Genomic DNA, 15,033 nt, shown 5'->3' with positions numbered 1-15,033 from the left:
CCATCATTATTCCCAGGCTCTTCTTCTACTACCACCATTCAGTAGCCTCTCCTCCTCTTAGGTTTATTCGATCTATGTTTAACACCCAATCAAGATTCTGGTAGTTGTTATCTATCAACCTCAAGACACTTTCGTTTCCTTAATCAATTCAGGGCCTGTCTCGTAGTCTTCCTCTCTTCCACAACTTCTACGCTCCTACAACGGAACTTCAACATACATAGTGATACTCCCTCAAACATCCTAACCTCACAGTTCCTCAACTCATCCATTTCACATGACTAGACTCCTCCACCCCACTTCAAGTACCCCCAGAGATTGTCATAACCCTTGATCTTGCCATCAATGCTCCACTTCCATCTTCATGAACTATGAAATTCCTCTATTAGATCATGACTGATGTCATTGCACTTCTCCCTCTACCTTGCAATCCCAAACCCAGTTCTTTGTTATCTCAACCTCTAATTCTTCCACCCTTCAGTGCATTCCCAGGCTGCACTCTCATCTCTTCTCATCTTGACTCCTTGGTGAACCAGTTTAATTCTACACTATGCTCTTCTTTTTCATCCTTTGCTCCCTTATCCTACTGCCAATCTTGCTTAGGCCAAGGCTTGCCTCAGTCTTGGAGTAGGAACTGTCTTCATTGCTACTGATATGTGGTGCAAAGCTGGAGAAAATCACAAAACTGTGCTAACTAGATCCACTACAATTGCAGCAAGGCAGTTCTTTTACTCCTCCCTAATAGACTTACTATGCCACTCACTACAGTGAGTTTGGCCTTCTTGACCCCTTTTCAAACCTCCCATGCCTCTCCCTCTCCTTCCCTCTCAATTGAGAACCTTGACTCTTATTTCAGTGAAAAAACTGAGTCCATTCATTGAGTTGTTATTGTCATTCATTAGTTTTTCAGTCGTGTCTGACTCTTCATGACCCCATTTGGGATATTCTTGGCAAAGAGTGGTTTGCCATTTCCTTTTCCAGCTCATTTTACAAATGAAGAAACTGAGGCAAATAGGGTTAAGTGAATTGCCTAGGGTCACACAGCTAGTAAGTATCTGAGGCCAAATTTGAACTCAGGAAGATGAGTCTTCCTGACTCCAGGCTTAGTGTTCTATCCACTGCACTACTGAGCTCTATCTTTTAACTTCCTCCTTATTTCACATCTCAGACATTTTCTGCCACTGTCTCCTCCTTCACTTCTATCTAACAAGAAGAGATAGCTCTTCTTGCCAAGTCCAATTCCTCTACATATGGCCTTAATCCCTTTCCTATCCATCTTTCTATAGAAGTTTTCCCATTACCATGCCCATTTTCTCTTACATTCCATATTTCCATATCTACTAGCCCTTTCCCTGCTGCCCACGAACATGCTCATGTCTCCTCCAACTTCAGAAAACCCTCACTTGATCCATCCATCCCTGTCTGCTATCATCCTTTTTCTCTCCTCTCTCCAATGGCCAAACTTCTTGAGAAGGCCATCTAAAATCAGTGCCTTAACTTCCTTTCTTTTACCTTCTTCTTAACCCTCTGTAGTCTATCTTCCAAATTCAACATGCAACTAAAATTGTTCTCACCAAAATTAATGCACTCTTAATTACTGAATTGAATGATCATTTCTTTTTTTTAGTGCCAAATAAAACTATAATATGCAGCAATATAAAATATATGCATATTATCTACACAATTATACACAATTATTCCTTCATTTGTTTTCAATAAGTTTTTATTGATGTCTTCTCTTTCTAACATCACCATAGTTATCTCCAGTATCTTTCCCCCTCCCCTCCTAGAGAAAAATCCCATATAATGAGTTTTTAAATAGGAAAAAAGCACTACAACTGATTGATAAACTGAAAAAAATCTGAAAACATGTATAATATGTAATATCTGTGGACCTCCCACCTCTATGAAGAGGTGAGTTGGAGGCTTCCTCTCATATCTCTTCATTCAAATCATGCTTGATCCCTATAATTTTGTTACATTCACTTTTGATTTTTTGGTATATAGTTATTCCTTCCTTTTACATTGTTGTAGTTATTGTGTATATTGTTTTCTTGTCTCTGCTAACTGCACTCTGCATCAGTTGACATAGATCTTTCTACGCCTCTTTGTATTCACCATATTTATCTTTTCTTATAGCATGGTAATATTCCATTATATTCATGTATCATGATTCGTTTAACCATTCCCCAATTAATGGGCATCCACATTGTTTCAAATTCTTCACTATCACAGAAAGTGCTGCTATAAATACTTTGACGTATATGGATCTTTTGTTCTTATCAATGACTTCCTTGGGGTAGAAGCCCAGTAATGGTGTAGGTATGAACAATTAGTAACTTTATTTGCATAAGTCCAAACTGCTTTCCAAATTGGTTGTAACATTTCACAGTTCTACCAACAGTGTATTAATGTTCTATCACTCCACAACCCTTCCAACACTGAATATTGTCATTTTTTGTTGTCTTTGCCAATTTGCAGGGTATAAGGTGAAATTTCAGAGTTGTTTTGATTTTCATTTTTCTTATTACTAGTAATTTGGAGCATTCTTTCATGTGGTTATGAATATTTTGCAATTCTTTTGAGAACTGTTCATATCTTTTGACCACTTATCTATTAGAGAATAGCTATTAGTCTAATATGCATTTAGTCATTCTATGTATTTATTTACATACATACATACACACTTTTTTATTTACATACATACATACACACTTATACATACATATACACACATATGCACACAAGTAGATACGTATATATATATACATATATATATATATATATATATATATATATATATTTATCTTGGATACCAAACCATTATCAGAGAAGTCTGATACAAAGATTTTTCTTGCTGTTTTACTACTTCCCTTTTATCTTAGTTACATTAATTTTGTCTGGGCAAAAGCTTTTCAGTTTCTTGTAATCAAAATTGTCTGTTTTGTATTCTGCAATTACCTCTATCTCTTCTTTGGTTAAGAATAAATTTCTTTCCATTGCTGTGAAAGACATATGATCTCATTTTCCTATAATTTTTGTAGCATGATACTTAATATTAAGGTCATGAATCTATTTAGAATATATTAGGGGACATGGTATAAAGTGTTGGTCTAAGCCTCATTTCTGCCAGGGTGCTTTCCAATTTTCCAAGCAGTAGTCATCAAATAAGGAGTTTTTTCTAGATAATTTATGTTATCCATTTTATCAAACATTAGGTTAATGAGTTTCATTGTTTCTCATGCTCCCTTATCTAGTTCATTGATCTATCCACTGATCTGTCAATCTATTTTTAAAGTACCAGATAGTTTTTATGACTGCTGCTGTATGATATAACTTGAAGTTTAGAAATGCTATTTTCCCTTCATCTCTATCTCTTTTCATGAGTTCCCTTGATAATCTAGACCAGGGGTGGGGAACTTGCAACCTCAATGCTACATGTAGCCTTCTAGGTCCTTGGGTGTGGCCTTCTGACTGAGTCCAAGTTTTACAGAACAAATCCTTTCATTAAGGGGATTTGTTCTGTGAAGTTTAGATTCAGTCAAAGGGCCACACTCGAGAACCTAGAGGACTATGTGTGGCCTCGAGGCTGAAGGTTCCCCACCCCTGATCTAGACCTTTTGCTTTTCCAAACAAATTTTTTTTATAATTTTATCAAATTCTATAAAGCATCTCCTTGGTAATTTGTTATAGATTAAAAGCATACATTGACTTCGGTAGTATTATCACTTTTATTATGATGGCATGGCCTAGACATGAATACTGAATAGTCCTCCATCTATTTATGTTATCCTTTATTTCCTTAAGGAGCACTTTGGAAATTAATCTAATCAAGTCTTTTGTATGCTTTGGTAGTTAAATCCCCAGATATTTTATGCATTTTGTAGCTATTTGTAATGGGATTACCCCTCCTATTTTTGTTTTTGGATTTTGTTATTCTCATATGGAAATGCTATTGATTTTTGAAGGCTTATTTTGGGGCCTGAAACTCTGCAAAAGCCATTAATTATCCATACCCTCCTGCATTTTCTGGTAGGTATAGAAAAGTCTTGTGTTATTTAAATTTCTTTCCCTTATATTTGAAGGTCTTTCTCCTGATCACTTAGAGAACTTGTTATTTCTGAACTGAATTGTTAAATGTGACCACTATGTGTCTTGGAATTTGCAACCTTGGATTTTTTTTCTGCTCTCATAATTCTTATTTCTCTTTTAAACTATTCAGGAACAGTATGTTGTGGTCTCATGTTCTCAAGTTCAACAGGATTATAGCACTGGCTGTCTGTCATAGCTTAATCAAACTTCTGAAGCCTAGAACCCAGATTTCCACAACACTGAAAAGAGGGAGGAGGGACCAGAGTGTAGGGTTGTTGCAAGCCTATTTGTTGAGTCTTTGGGTCAGGTAGTAAGGTCAGCCTTACTGCCATAGCCCAGTGAAGGGAGGGCAGGGTACTAATTGAGTTCGGAGTAGGCATCTGTTCATCTTTTGTTTTAAACCTTCTTTTGGACTCTGGATTTCCAGACCATGAAGACAGCTGAAGTTGCTTTATCTTTGGTGTATAATTTCTGTTTTGGAGAAGTCTGGGAGGGGTTAAGAATCAGAGATAATGTTTAGCCCCATTTTTGTTGGCCACATGACTTGCCTAATGACCATTTCCAATCTTGGTTCTTCTTGACTTCTCTGTAGCCTTTGACCCTGTCAATAACCCTCTTCTCTTTGATACTGTTTTCTCTAAGTTTCCTCCTGGTTCTCCTCCTACATGTTTGAACATTGTTTCTCAGTCTCCGTTGCTCGATCTTCATCCAGATCATGCTCACTAGTGGGTATAGCTGTCCTGGGCCTACTTCTCTTCTACCCATATACTACTTCATTTGATGATCTCATCAAGTTACTAGGAATCAAATGATCATTTCTATGCTGATGATGCTCAGATCTACTTTATCCTGATCCAACATTAGACATTCCTGACTTCCAGTCTTCCATCTCCAACTGCTTATTGGATAGCTTGGCTCAGATGTCATGTAAACATCTTAGAGTCAATATGTCCAAAACTCAATTCATTATCTTCCCTCTCTAAACTTCCCCTCTTCCTCATTTTCTTCTTCCTGGTTATTCAACCTCACAACCTCGTATCATCTTCAACTCATTCTTTCTCACTTTCTCAATCCAATCAGTTGCCAAATCCTAACAATTCTACCCTTGTAACACCTCCTGCACATCTGCTCTTCTCTCCTCTGACCTGGTGCAATCCCTCTTCATCTCACACCTGGACCATTGCAAATGCCGGCTGATTGGTCTCCCTGCTTCAAATTGCAGTCTGACCTCTACTCAGGTGTCAAACTGATCTTCCTAAAGTTCAGCTTGGACCATGTCACCCCCATATTTGATAAACATGGTTCCCCATTACCTCCACAATCAAATACAAAACCCTATATGGCTTTTAAAGCCCTTTATAACCTGGCCCCTTCCTACCTTTCCAGTCTTTTTATGCCTTACTATCTCCACGTATGTGGCAGTTATGTAGCACAGTGCATAGAGTATAGGGTCTGGAGTCAGGAAGACTCAATCTCATGAGTTCGAATCCAGCCTCAGACACTTACTAGTTGTATGACCCTGGGCAAGTCACTTAACCTTCTTTGCCCCAGTTTCCTCATCTGTAAAATGAGCTAGAGAAGGAAACGGCAAACCACTCCAGTGTCTTTGCCAAGAAAACCCCAAATAGGGTCACAAAGAGTAAGAAATGACTGAAAACGACTGAACAACAGCAATCTCCACCTATTTTGTGATCCAGGGACACTAGCCTTCTTGCTATTCCACAAACAATACTTCATCTCCTGACTCCATGTATTTCCCTTTTACTTAAAAAAGGCTTTATTGATGTCTTTGTGTATCACCATAATTTCCCCCAATACCCCTTCCCCTCCCCAGAGAGCCATCCAATATAACAAATTATATTTTTTAAAAAGAGGAAAAAATCAGCATAACTGATGAGTACATTGAAAAAGTCTGAAAATGTGTGTAATGTACAATATTGTGGAGCCCCCACCTCTGCAAAGGGGTAGGGGTGTTTTATCATACCTCTACTCTCAAATCTTGTTTATTCTTTATAATTTTGCAACATTCATTTTTGATTTGTGTGTATGTTTGATCATCCTTTCCATTTACATTATTGAAGTCATTGCATATTTTGTTTTCTTGGCTCTACTTGCCACAGTCTATATCAGTTCATGTAGCTCTTTCCATGTTTCTCTGTATTCAACACATTCATCATTTATTATAGTATAGAAATATTCCATTACATTCATCTAACACAATTTGATTAGATATTCCCTAATCTATTCACTTTGTTTCTAGGTCTTTACTATCACAAAAACTTTTGCTATAAATATTGGTGTATATGGGAACTTTTTATCAATTGTCTCCTGGGGGTAGTCACCTAATAATAGAATGTCTGGACCAAAAGGCAGGGATAGTTTAGTTACTTTAATTCCAGATTCCTTTCCTAAATGGTTGTATTGATTTACAACTCAAATAACATATTAGTCTTCCTGTCATTCTACAACCTCACTAGTATTGACAGTCCCCAACTTTGGTCATCTTTGCCTTTTTGCAAGATGTGGAGGGTGCGGGGGGGGGGGGGGGTTGCGGGGAGGACCTTAAGGATGTTTTAATTTGCATTTCTCATTATTAGTCATTTGGAGCATTCTTTCAAATGGTTGTTAATAGTTTTCAATTCTTCTTTTGAGAACTATTTATTCATATCATTTACCTTAGGGAATAGCTTTTGGTCTTATATATCTGTTCGTTGTTTACATATCTTAGATACCAATTCTAATCAGAGAAATCTATTACAAAGACTTTCTTCCCGTTTGATCACTTTTCTTCTTATCTATGGTGCATTAAGTTTGTTTGTGCAGAAGCTTTGTAGTTTCATATAATCAAAGTTATCTATTTTACATTCTGTAATTACTTCTATCCCTTCTTTGGCTAAGCATATATATTCTGCCCATAGCTGCAAAAGGCATATGATCTGCTTCTGCTCTAAATTTTTATAGCATAATCTCTAATATTAAAGTCATATATCTATTTAGAATATATTGTGAAATATGGAGTAATGTGCTGGTCTAAGACTAATTTCTATCAGACTGCTTTTTAGTTTTGACCAAGTAAAGAGGTCTTTCCCAAGTAATTTACGTTTTTTGGTTTATTAAACACTAGGTTACAGAGTTCCATTGTTTCTGATTACCCCTTTGTGATTCTGTGCATTTTCACTGGCTTTCCCCTATGCCTAGGATTCCCTCCCTCCTCACCTCCAGCTCCTGGCTTCCCTGGCTTCCTTTAAGTCCCAGCTAAATTCTCATCGTTTACAAGAAGCCCTTCCCAATTCCCTTATGTCGGTGCTGTCCTTCTGTGATCACCTGAAATTGATCCTGTATGTATTTTGTTTGTACAAAACTATCCACACGCTGTACCCCTGATTAAACTGTGAGCTCCTTGAAAGCAGACACCGACTTTTCGGCTTTCTTGTACCCCCAGTGCCTGGTACACAGTGGTTGCTTAATAAGTGTTTGATGACCTGACTTGACTATAAAGTAATGAAGGGAAAAGACTTAGGTAGGACCAAAGGCAAGATCCTAGGTTGAGAAGTTGCATTAAGAACTAAGGTCCAGGTCTGGATCCTTTATAATAGCCATGTTAGTGACTGATTCTCTCAATGGGTGGATGGATGGATGGATGGATGGATGGATGGATGGATGGATGGATGGACGGACATATATACAGACAGATTGATAGAAGGATTAATGGACAACCAACTAACTAAATGACTCATAGATGGACTGACTGACTTTTTGGTGGACTGGATGGATGGATGGATGGATGGATGGATGGATGGACAGACAAATGGATAGGTGGATAACAAAACAACTGATAGACTGACTGACTGAACAGATTTTCTCCCAACCCAAAAAGCATGCACTGACTCTTCTGTCTCTTGTTTAGACCCCTCCCTCTTCCTCCTATTCACTCAGATTGACAGATTGACAGAAGTGCCCCCCTGCCTGACAAAATTGCCTGTGGGCACAAGTAAAAAATATAAAACATTTAGGAAAATTTATCCAGGAGCATTTGGTGCCATGAGCAATTTGCCTTAAACTCCTAACTCTAAGCAGGCAATTTAAAAGCTGGATCTAGTCCTAGGTCCTGGAAGGCAGCAGATAAAGAGAACCCTGGTGGCACAGTAGATAGAGACTGGGCTAAGTTAGGGAGATTTGAGTTCAAATCCGGCTGCAGACACTGACTAGCTGTGTGACCCTGGGCAAGACATTTAACTTCTGCTTCCCTCACTTTCCATGACTGAAAAATGGGGATAATAGCACCTACCCCACTGTTGTGGGGATCAAATGAGATATTTGTAAAGTGCTTAGCACAGTGCCAGGCACATGGTGGGCACTATATAAATGCATACTCCTTCCCCTTCCTTCCATTCCCCTGGCAAGGATCATCACACGCCAGTGCTTCACAGAAAAGCCCAAAGGTCCCAAGAGATCCTCCTGGGACACTTCAGAAACTATCTTGAGTATTCCTACTTTCAGTCTTTTCCTGGGTAGCCTGGCCTCAAAAGAGCATGTAAGTGCAGCTACCCTGTACTAGCTGTCTAATCTTGAATAAGTCACTAAATCTCTCAATCTCAGTTTCCCAATCTGTAAAAAGAGGTCAATAATACATGCTTTAGCTATCTCACCAAGCTCTTGAAAGGACCAAAAGAAAGTTACTGAAAGGTTTTAGCAACTGCAGAACAATACACAAACTTAAGATTGAATTAGTTTGTCCCTGACTGGCTGACTTGCTTTTAGTCAGACTGCTGGATTTCATTTAGGCCCTGGGCACAGTCTCATTGACAAGCCAGGTACAAGCCCCAAAGAGTAAACAGAACTGGATAATAGGCACAGGTGCCCAGGGGGCATGAAGCAGTCAAGGTGACAGAAACCTAAACATTTAAAGTACCAGGAGGCCCAGCAAGGGCCTTTCCTCCCTCCAGCTGCTGAGTTTGGAGGGTGAGGGACAAGGATGCAGAAAGTGGGGATGATACCAGGATGGTACAGTCTGGCAACAAACTGCCTCTGGGCAAAGTCCTCCCCATAGGGCCTCCCAGGAAATGATTTTCCAGGCAAGGGGCCCATCTCCTGTCACTCACACCCTGTCATAGGAGCTGATCTCAGGACCCCCTCTCTCCAAGGGAGGAAGTGGTACTCCTTGCCCATCTACAGCTCCATGCCTGAACACCATCTCACCCACCCTCTCTCTTTCTTTCTCTTTCTCTCTCTCTCTCTCTCTCTCTCTCTCCTCTCTCTCTCTCTCTCTCTCCCACACACACACACACACACACACACACACACACACACACACACACACACACACCTCTGATCTAACCAACCAATTCATTGGCTATGAGCCAGTCTTTGCACAGAATTACAGAAACTCAGATTCAGAAGGACCCCAAAGGTCATTATAGTCCATACTCTACCTAAAGAGAAATCTCCTGTACTTTATCTCTCTCTCTCTCTCTCTCTCTCTCTCTCTCTCTCTCTCTCTCTCTCTCTCTCTCTCTCTCTCTCTCTCCCCCCCCCCACCCATTGCTTTTACTCAGTTCTACCCCTTGGGTTGAAGGAAAACAAGTTTGTCTCCTATTCTTTACAAGAGCCCGTCTAATACTAGGAGATTGCAATCAAGCACTTCCAACCCTACCCCCATCACCTAGTCTTTCTTCTTGCACCTAAATATCCCAAATTCCTTCAACCAAAACTCATAACATGGTTTCAAGTCCTCTTAATCCTGGCTGACCTCCCCAGCACACTGCCCAATTCACCAGCCTCCTTCTTAAAATGGGGGGGGGGGGGTGTGCAGAACTGAATACAATATTCCACATGTGGTCTGACCATAGGAAATCACTTCCCTCCCTCTGGACACTAAGTGTAAATAAATGCAAAATATGTTTACATTGGCAGCTAGGTGACACAATGGATAGCCTGGAGTCAGGAAGACTTATCTTCTTGAGTTCAAATCCAGCCTCAAAAACTTATAAACTATGTGACCTTGGTCAAGTCACTTCACCCTGTTTGCCTCAGTTTCCCCATCTGTAAAATGAGCTGGAGAAGGAAATGACGAACCGCTCCAGTATCTTTGCCCAAAAAAAAAAACCAAATCGAGTCTTGAAGAGTCAGACACAACTGAACAGCAACAATAACAAATGCTCACATTAGTTTTTTTAGTCTATAGTGTCTCACTGGAGTCCACTAACACCTTACTCACCCAGGTAATCTGGTCCTTTCTCTCTCTCCAGTCAGCCCCAACTCTTTAGTCTTAAAAGAACATGTGCTCACATACATATGACTTTACATAGGACCTCAGAACTGGAAGGGACCTAGAAGGTCACTCACAGAGCCAGACCTGGGACTTTGAAGGCAACTCGTCCACACACTCCGTATTTTACAGATGAGGGAATGCAGGCTCATGGAGATGAAGTGACATGGACATGACCACACAGACAGCAAATGTCAAATGTGGGATTTGAACTCGGGTCCTCCAAAGAGCCAGTTCTCTCTCCTCTGTGCCGTGCTACCTCCTAAGCACAAAGATCCCCTCTGGCCCAAGGTTCTTTTTCTGGACAACCACAGGTGAATCAGGTAGGACTGGACTAGCCTGGAAAAGTCTTAGATGGGCTCCAGCAAGGGTAGCAGCTCAGTGGATTCTAAAACTTCTCTTCCTGGGTGGTCCAAAGAATACTAAACTTAGAGTCAGGAGATTCCCATTTGAAACAACAAAAAAAGCATTTACATCATGCTTTAAAATCTGCAATGTGCTTTAAATGTCATGCTATTTGATCTTCATGAAAACCCCCAAGAAGGAGATGCAATTCTTATACTCGTTTGACAAATGGAGAAACTGAGGCTGAAAAAAGGTTAAGTGACTTGCCTGGGTTCAAACAGGTAACAAGTACGTGGGGCAGAATTTCAACTCGGTTTTTCCTGACTCCAGATCCAGTCCTCTAACCAGTACAACAATTAACTACATACAAAGCCCCAATACTTACCAAGTTGTATGACCGTAAGCAATTTTAGAAAGGATTTTGATAAGCCAGACAGCATCCAATGTCAGACAACCAGCATGCTGAAGGGACTCAAGTCCATTCTTTGTGAGGATAGACTAAAGAAACTGGGAGTGTCTGGCCAGGAGAAGAGAAAGTGGGGGAGGGGAGGGGATGGGGACATGAGCGATGTCTTTGAGAACTTAAAAATCATGACATGGAAGAAGGATTCTACTAGCTCCGTTTGGCCCCGGGGGGGCAAGGCCAGAAACAATGAATGGAAGGGTCCAAACCATGGGCGTGGAGATTTGATATCAGGGAAAACTATTGAAAAATACCAATAGTAATAATAATAATAATAGCTAACATTATATAGTGCTTATCATGTGCCAGATTCTTTACAATTATTATCTCATTTGATATTTTGTTGTTCAGTCATTTCAGTCATGTCCAACTCTTCATGATCCCATCTGGGGTTTTTTTGGCAGAGATACTGGAGAAGTTTGCCATTTCCTTCTCCAGCTCATTTTACAGATGAGGAAACTGAGGCAAGCAGGGTTAAGTGACTTGCCCAGGGTCACACAGCCAGTAAGTATCTGAGGCCAGATTTCAACTCGGGTCCTCCTGACTCCAGGTTTGGCTCTCTAGCTGATATTTAGAGCTTGTGGAGTGGGCTACCTTGATGTGGGAGCAGGTTCTCTCTCACCAGAAGTCTTCACACAATGCCTAGACGACCACTTGTCAGGCATGTTGTTATGGGGTTAACAGCATGTGCTTAATGAATGCTTGTTTGTCTGACTGGTTGATTAGTTGATGAGGGATTCTGTTTCTGGGACCAGGCGGCTGCCCATCCAGTCCAGAGCAAAGCTGAGAGGCTCTTCTCCAGAATGTGGTAGCTGGGTGGTCCAAGAACTACTGCAGGGGGCCTTAATCCCACCCCTGCCCCTAACTTTTGTGACCTTCAGGGAATTCACTTAACCTCTGTACGGTCTCAATTTTCTCATTTGTAAAACAAGGATAACAACCCCTGCTGTCATCTCACAGGTTTCTTAGTAGGATCCAGTGAGATAATGAATTGCGTATTCCTATGCTCTCAGATCTCAGACTTCTTTTCCTGGGGCATCTAGAAAAAAGAAGAAAGTACAGAAAGGGGGAGATGAAGCAGGTCCTATAAGTGTCAACTAGCTAGTAAAAGCAGGAAAATCCTAGTTTTGTTCATCAAAGGATTCCCACCAGACACCCTCCTCTACTTAGTTGAAGGGGGAAATCTCAGGTCAGATGGTCTGTATTCAACTCACACCTTTGACGCTTCCCACTTGTGCAAACTTGCACAGGTGCCCACCTCCTGGGCCTCTAGTTCTGCACCTGTAAAGTGACAAGGTTGGCCCAGATGGCCTCTGAGGTCCCTTCCAGCTCCAGAGCGAGGAGCCTATATCACTAGATGATCTCAAACACTGAAAAATCATTTCTCACGCTCTAGGCTGGAAGACCCAGTTAGTAAAAACAGGCTCACGCTCAGGTTTTCTCATGCTGAGCCCAGGATCTGAACAGAGCAGAGTGAGTGAATCCAACAAAAGGCATGACTTTCACTCACTTGAGTACAAGAATTCCACCGCTGTACACTCTTCTTCTTTCTTTCCCTCAGCTACTGAATCCCCTTCTCCTTCCTGTCCTCTCTCTTTTTTGGCCTCTTTATTACACCTCTAGTTTCTCCATCATTCTCTCCAATTCCTCCTCCCTTACATCTATTCCCACCTCTCCTGATTTCTGTTCTTTCTCCCCATCTTTCATTCTCTGACTCTTTCTCCCTTTGTCTCTCCCTCTGTGCCTCCCTCTTCTCATTCCTTCCATCACTTTCTTCACTACTCTGATTCTGGTTGTGTCTTTTTCATTCCCTCATTCCCCTCTTCCTTATCCTCTGCCTGCTCTCAACTAGGTTCAATAAGTATTTATTGGATATTGATAGCATTAGCTCCTTTCTGTATCTCTTTCCTGTCGCCTCTTATTACCCATCTGAAAAAACTCTTGTCTTTTTCCTCACGGCTTCCATCTTTCACCATTTTCTAAAGTTTCCCTGATCACTGAACTTCTGTATCAAGATATTACTCCCTTCACTTACTGGGTCCCTGGGCCAGGTTGATTCCTTGGTATCCGAGGTCAGCCTCACTTGACTGGGTCCCTGGCTGACTATTCCCCCATCTTTTGACATGGTCATATCCTGGCACCTTTTTTCAGTACTTACTTTTGTTACTTCCTTCTACTCCTGTCTCCATACTTGCAGACCAGAGTGCATTTTCTGGGTTTGGGTTTTTTTTTTAATAAATAAAAAAATATACAAATCCATGGCTAATACACTAAAGCAAGGTCATTCAGAATACAGATTTTTAAAACTGATCCAATCCCAGATCAAATGGCATCTAAGCCGCCTGAATTAATCTATAACTAGGATCCCAAAGGCAATCCTCTCTCCCCACTCTTCACCAGCACCCCTTCTGGGATTCTAGAATTCTCCCATTTGGGCCGCAGGATGGAACTTGTTGGACCATCTACAATCGCAGATAACGTGGCAGGTTCTGGGCCCTCCCCTCATGTCACCTGTGATACATTACTGACTAGATATCTTCCTCTCTCAGTCAAAGGAAAACAAAGCAATGTAATGGGTATGACTTTGTCATGACCTAAAATATCAGAAGAAGTTAACCCAATGTACAGGTAAGACTCATTTAGAAAAAAAACAAGCCCTTTCCTTAAGCTCTGTCTATGTCCCTACCTCCTGCTCTCTGAGCCTCTTTCTGCCTTCCTAACAGCCTTTACCTTTTCTTGTCCCACCTGCCCCCTTCCTTCCTTTCTCCTCTCTCTCTGTCCCCATATGCTTTCTTCCTTTCTCTTTTTCCTCTTTGTCTCTCTTCCCCAGGCCTCTCTGTGTTTGTGTCTCTCTTTGTCCTCCTTCTAATTCCACACTTCCCTCTCTCTCCCTGCTTTCCCCCTATGTCTCTTTCTGCATGCCCCTTGTCTCTCCCTGACTACCCTGCTCTTTCCCCCCATACTTACTCTTGCTCTGTCTCTTCCTCAGTCTCTCTCCTTGCCCTATCTCCTTACCTCCTTGACTTCCCTATTACATTCTCCCCACTCCATACACAGAGTCTCTCTCTCCTTTGCTCTCTCTTTCTCTTTTGTCTTTGTCTCTCTCTGGCTCCCCCTTCACCTCATTTCCTCACCTCTCCATACACACATTCCATCTCCTTCCCCCAGCACAGCATCCCCCTCCCCTGGACCTGCTCACTCCTTTTCTGTCTCTTTCTCCCCTTCCCCCTGTCTCTCCTCAACTCTTCAGTTTCCTCTGTCCCACCTCATCAACACTCTATCTCTGTCTCTCTCTTCTCTCCCTCTACCTCTCTCTTTATCCTTTATCTTTCTGTATATCTTTCTACCCTCCTTTCGCCTTCTCCTTCTCCCTCCCTTTCCATTTCTCTCTCTCTCTCTCTCTCTCTCTCTCTCTCTCTCTCTCTCTCTCTCTCTCTCTCTCTCTCTCTCTCTCTCTCTCTCTCTCCTCCCTGCCTTCATCTCTTGCTCCCTGGGTCTCCCAGCAGGGCTCCCCCTCCTCTCCCCTCTCCTGTGGTCAGCACCACTCATCTACAGGAGGAAGCCTGTGTGCGACTGTCAGTAGGAAAACTCCAGGGAATTCAGAAGCCAAACGCATCTTGCACATACGCATACACTGAAAACAAAGCCAAAAATAACGTCTCTCTCCCTCTGCTCCTCCTCCCTCCAGTCAGCCCGGAAAGCGTACATTATTTAGAGAAATTATTTAACATTCTGCTTCTGACATTCCTTGCCATGGCGCCAGGCCCTGATATGTGATAAAAATATCAACGTGAAATCGACTCTGACAAGAGCTGTTTACCTTCAGTGTCACTGGAGCTGGGGACAGAGCCAGCAGCTCTGAAGCGGC

The sequence above is a fragment of the Trichosurus vulpecula genome, chromosome 2 (genome assembly GCF_011100635.1).
Source record: "Trichosurus vulpecula isolate mTriVul1 chromosome 2, mTriVul1.pri, whole genome shotgun sequence".
Classification (NCBI taxonomy): domain Eukaryota; kingdom Metazoa; phylum Chordata; class Mammalia; order Diprotodontia; family Phalangeridae; genus Trichosurus; species Trichosurus vulpecula.
The sequence above is the reverse complement of the archived record's forward strand: the minus strand, read 5'-3'. Positions refer to the sequence as shown.